Raw genomic sequence first — 6,000 nt, forward strand, 5'->3', positions numbered from 1 at the left:
CCTATCTGAGATACTACCAGCCCAATCAGCATCTGTGTACCCATGTACACAGATCTCTGTCCCAGTCTCATAGAATAGTCCACAATGCAAAGTAGACCTCACATACCTCAGTATGCGTCTCAATGCATCCAAATGCGGTTTCCGTGGAACCTGCATAAACTGACTCACCAACCCAACAGCATAGCTCAATTCTGGTCTGGTGATCGTCATATAGATCAAGCTTCCTACTATGTGCCTATACATAGTAGGATCCTCCAAGATCTCTCCTGAATCTGCACTCAACTTGCCATTCTGATCCAATGGCATGGAAATAGGCTTACAGCCTGTCATACCATACTTGGACAACATGTCCAAGCCATACTGTCTCTGCAGTAATCCAATACCATGTGGTGACCTAATCACCTCAATGCCCAAGAAATATCTGAGCTCCCCCAGATCCTTCATCTCAAACTTCTGTCTAAGCAAGATCTTTACATCAAAGATCTCTGCATCATGGTCCCCCGTAATGATCAAGTCATCTACATAAATGACAACAAGCACAACCCCTCTATCACCATGTCTCACATACAGCGAGAAATCTGCATTGGCTACATAAAAGCCAATAGTGACAAGATATTCAGAAATCTTGTCAGACCATGCTCTTGGTGCTTGCTTTAAGCCATACAAGGCTTTCTTCAACCTGCAAACATGCTCGGGGTGACTCACATCCTCATAACCAGGTGGCTGCAACATATACACCTCTTCTTGCAAATCCCCATGCAAGAATGCATTCTTTATATCCATCTGATGTAAAGACCATTGCTTTGACGCAGCCACTGCTATCACAACTCTCACTGTTGCCATCTTGGCAACTGGGCTAAAAGTTTTCTCATAATCAATGCCATATGTCTGCGCATATCCTTTGGCTACCAACCTAGCCTTGTACCTGTTTATGCTTCCATCACTGTTATGTTTTACTTTGTACACCCACTTGCATCCAATGGCTTTCTTGCCTTTAGGCAATTGTACTAAGTCCCAAGTTTCATTTCCATATAGTGCATTCATCTCCTCATCCATAGCTTTCTCCCAATACACATTTCCAACAGCCTCATCAATGCATGTGGGCTCTACAACCTGCACAACTTTTGCCATATATGCATAGTGATGTGCCACATAACCATCATAGGTAAATCTCTGCACAGGATTTTTCACTCTCCCAGATCTTCCCAGCTTTTCATTCATGGCTTCCATAGCCTTCTTTACACCAGGTGTTCTCATAGCTGGGATCCCAAGCTCCTCATCAAGGCTCATATCTGAGCCACTTAACTGTCCATCAACATGAGAATGCCCTGCAGAAATGTCAGGCATACCAAGGGGCTCAACCACTTTCTCTTTTCCTTTACGTGATGTACTAATCACATTTGCAGGACTGGTATTATGACGCAGCCTGCCACTCCATGGTCTATCAACAGACCCACTAGATGAGGACTCTCCTGGTTCACTCAAAGATTGTGATTGCTGACCTGCATTATGTGCAACCACACTTACACTCACATCAGCCCCAACAGCTTCTTTTTTAGCAGCATACCACAGCTGCTCATCTCATCAAAGACAACATCCCTGCTTACCCTCAACTCACGTGTAGCAGGGTTATAACACCTGTATCCCTTTTGCTCAAGGGAATATCCAATAAACACACATTTTTCAGCTTTCGGATCCAGCTTAGTTCTCAGCTCATCTGGCACATGCACATATGCAATGCATCCAAAGACTTTCAGATGAGACAAATCTAGTTTTCTGCCAGTAAACCTCTCCTCTGGAGTTACATCATGTATGGCTGCAGTTGGAGTCATGTTCATGATGTATACTGCTGTGTAGAAACTGCCTCAGCCCAATAGCTATGCGGCATATTCTTCTCTTCCATCAATGCTCGCGCAATCTCAGCAATGTGCCTGTTTTTCCGCTCAGCAACTCCATTTTGCTGCGGAGTGTATCTGCATGTAAACTGTCTCCGAATACCATTATTCTTCAAAAATTCAGAGAACTCATTGGAGAAGTACTCTCCCCCTCCATCTGACCTTAGGCACTTTACATATTTCCCTGTTTGCTTTTCAACCAAAACTCTGAAATTCTGAAAGTGAGTGAACACCTCACTCTTCTCCTTCATGAAATATACCCACACTTTCCTTGTGTGGTCATCAATGAAAGTCACATAATACCTGTAGCCTCCCATAGATATGGTCTTTGTAGGACCCCATACATCTGAATGCACAACATCTAGTGCATTTCTGCTCACATATCTGTTACGTGGAAACACATGCTTTGTTTGCTTCCCAAATTGGCATGCTTCACATATTTTCTACATACCTTCCACTTTAAATTTTGGCAGCCCTGTCACAATTCCCTTAGTCTACATAGACTTCAATCTCTGCACATTCACATGTCCAATCCTTTTATGCCAAATGTCTGTGTCTGCAACAATTCCTGAACCATTTGCAAACATCGCAGCACTCATTTCAGGCATGTCTACATTCAACGTAAACATTTTGCCCACTCTGTTGCCTTTTGCAACCAACCTGCACTTGTCTTTAAAGTCTTCAACATAACAACCATCAGGGTTAAACCGAACCTGCAAACCCTGCTCAATCATCTCGCCAACTGAAACCAGATTTTTTGTTATGTTCGGTACATGAAGTACATCTGCAAGGTACTTCACTTTGCCATCCTACATAGACAATGGCACATCTCCAACATGGGCAATTGGATGAGCAGTGTCATCCCCTGTTCCACAAAACCTGGTCTTTCCGAGTTTTTTATCTCCTTGAACCACTCCCCATGACTTGTCATGTGGTTCGAAGCACCTGAATCCACATACCACACATCATCTTTTTGTGCTGCTTCAACATTTTTAGACATGGCATTCACGACATGCTGCATAACAAACAACCTTTCATTGTCCTCATTATTTCTGCTTGAGGATGCATAGTTGTTTTGCTGCACTTTCCCATTTTGCATGTCAGCCTACTTCTTATAACATTCTGCTTGCACATGTCCAGGCTTACCACAATAATAGCATTCACGTGCATCATTATATTGCCTTTGCCAATTTCCACGGCCTCTTTGACTCCCCCTGCCTCTGAATTTGCCTCTTCCACCTGCGTGTTGTTGTTGTTGTTGTTGTGTATTCTGGGACTGTTGTTGTTGCTGCTGCTGGCCATAATTCTGATTACCTGTTCGGCCACCTCCTTGACCGCGTCCATGGCCTCCTCTACCTCATCCTCTTCCTGAACTTGTGTAGAAGGCCTGTTGCTCCGAACTGTTTTTGGTTTGTGAAGACTGTTGGTCTTCACCCAAGCTCTTCTCTTCTATAATCAGCATAGACACCAAATCTGTAAAGTTGGGAATGTTTTCCCGAGTCTGAATAGACATCTTGAACGCCTTGTATTGTGGCTCGAGACCACGTAGATAGACTTCCACCTTGTCATCATCATCTACTGACACACCAATAGATGCAAGGGATTCCACAATACCCTTTATCTTCAGCGCATAGTCATTCACAGACATGCTCTTTTTCTCCACAGTATGAAGTTCATTCTTCAACTATATCTTACGTGCCTTGGTATTTGTTTCATAGAGCTTTACCAAGGTGTCCGACGCCTCCTTGGGGGACTTGGCATCCAATCATGATGTCCTGTATACTAATGGAAAGCCAATACATAACTTTCCTGGCTCCTTGGTTCCAGTCTTTAAACTCTTTCACATCTGCAACAGTCGGATTTATGTCCGGTATCTCTGCCTCTTCATGCTCACCTTCTATGTAGTCCCAATAGCCCTTTCCCATCAGGAAATTCGTCAACTTGAACCTCCAAGCATGGAAGTTATTGTTATCAAGCTTCTCAGCCACAATTTGGGTTATCCCATCATTTGACATCTTGCCAAACACACAATTTTACCAGAAATAGCACTCAGGTTTGTCCTGCACAAACTGTTGTATTTTTTGCAGCGGTACTGTAGTACTCTCAAATATCACAACCAGTGACTTCAATGTGCATACATACACCCAATGGCAACTGTTGACCTCTTTGCAGCACCCACAGTGTTTGCACAGTCAATCTGTCTTCCTGTAGTTCTTAAAACAGAGTTCTGCAGAGAATCGATGACTTACCCGCAGTGCTCGAAATCGCTTGCTTTCTAAAAAAACGGAGGTCTAGACGCGTCCGAAACGCGTTTTCAGCCTAAAAAATGTCGTCTGATAGGACAGAATAGTTGCCCTATAGCTTTACTCCCGCGAAGAAAGCTCCTCAATCAGAGATCGTTTGCCGGTGCCTCTCGTAGAGCTCCCGACAAGGGTGTAGTCACAAATAGGGAAGAGTAGTTGAAGCTCTTACCCTCGTAGCGCTTCCTGTGGTTCTCTTACTTGCAGCTCAGCCCTTAGCGAAAAGATGTAGGGGAGAAGAGAGCTTGAGCTCTTGCAAGCACACACACACTCACAAAACCCTAATAGAGAACACACAAGGTGAGAGGCTGAAAATCTTCTTCTACTTCACTCAACACTCAACACACCATATACAAAGATAAGAGTACACATAATATGAAAGGTACTCAACCAATACATACACGGGTTCTCTATAGTGTGAACCCAGCTAAATGAGCTGGTGCTATAACTATGCCAGTCTCTAGAATGGCTGTCACACAGCCTGTCATCCCACTGGCCGCATATCACCCATGATCTCACCAACCATGCCAGTGGTGTAAGTGTGGGGCCTATCCCCCAGGCGGGTCATTAGTGTCCACCGCCTCACTAGACGAGCTCGATATCTCAACATTTTGGTGTCTTCGTCTCTCTTATTTGATGTAGAATTATAGTGGCAACTTCTGTTAACCCCAACATGTTAACAATTTAATCTACTCAAATATAGTAAAATACTAATTGGAAGTAAAAAATTAGTATCTAAGGTTTTCTTTTTTAGACAAAAGAGAGCAAAACTTTTGCTAAAATGCTTCCTAATGTTTAATGTGATACAAACATTGTATTATAAGCATAGAATAACTTATGTGGATACTAGATGAACCATTAAAATTAATCTAAAAACAAAAAGCAAGAAATTAAGCTAAATCATACTGTTTTTCAAAACAAAAAAGAGAGCAAAATCACCACAAATCTCCATTAAACCAACTCATTTTTGTGAAAATCTACTACTAGAGAGTATGGGAATGGATTATGCGTAGATTTATAGAAAATTTGAAAAAAAGCCAAGGGATTGTTCCTCAGTAGAGCAGCACCAAAAATGTTATGGCTTGTTTCAATCGCTCCTAGAAACACATTCACAAGCTATAATCGTTTGTTGTTATAGATCTTTCCAATGGTTGAACTCGAGCACACCACTTCAAGAGCTCCACACCTCCCGTGAGTATTATTACACAACCACGTTGGATTACGGGTCCTTGTCCCTCTCACCTCAAACCACTCATACACACTCTAATTAGCATCCATTATTTAGGGAAGGTAATTAGAGGATTGGCAAGACCAAGACTCCATTGCACAATGAGAGAGATTGTTGCATTATGAGAGAAAGTGACTTATATACAAGGCCATAAGTGTTCATACACACTTAAACTTTGGTTGAGAGGTGCCCAAGGCTTCTAAGTGGTCTATTGCTTATACAATGCTTAATCTTGCAATACATGCGTGAAGTACATTCACATAGAATCCATTCTAGCTTATTGCTACACGTTCTTAAGTATTCTATCAGACCATTTTCGAGCGTCGATCCAAATTGTAGATTTGGACACCGTTGCTTCATAGTTTGATCATACATGCTTTTGATGTCTCCATCTTTGCTATCTGATGTAGAATTATAGTGGCAACTCATGTTAATCCCAAAATAGGTTTAACACCTCCTTTTTGTAGTGCACATATAGAATTAAGAAACATCAAGAGAGAGGGCTTCAGCTCCATGTTTGTTCACTCACTGACGAGAGAGAGAGAGAGAGAGAGAGAGAGAGAGAGAGAGAGAGAGA

The sequence above is a fragment of the Cibotium barometz genome, chromosome 39, assembly GCF_041138505.1.
Source record: "Cibotium barometz isolate CiBa-2024 chromosome 39, ASM4113850v1, whole genome shotgun sequence".
Taxonomy (NCBI): Eukaryota; Viridiplantae; Streptophyta; class Polypodiopsida; order Cyatheales; family Cibotiaceae; genus Cibotium; species Cibotium barometz.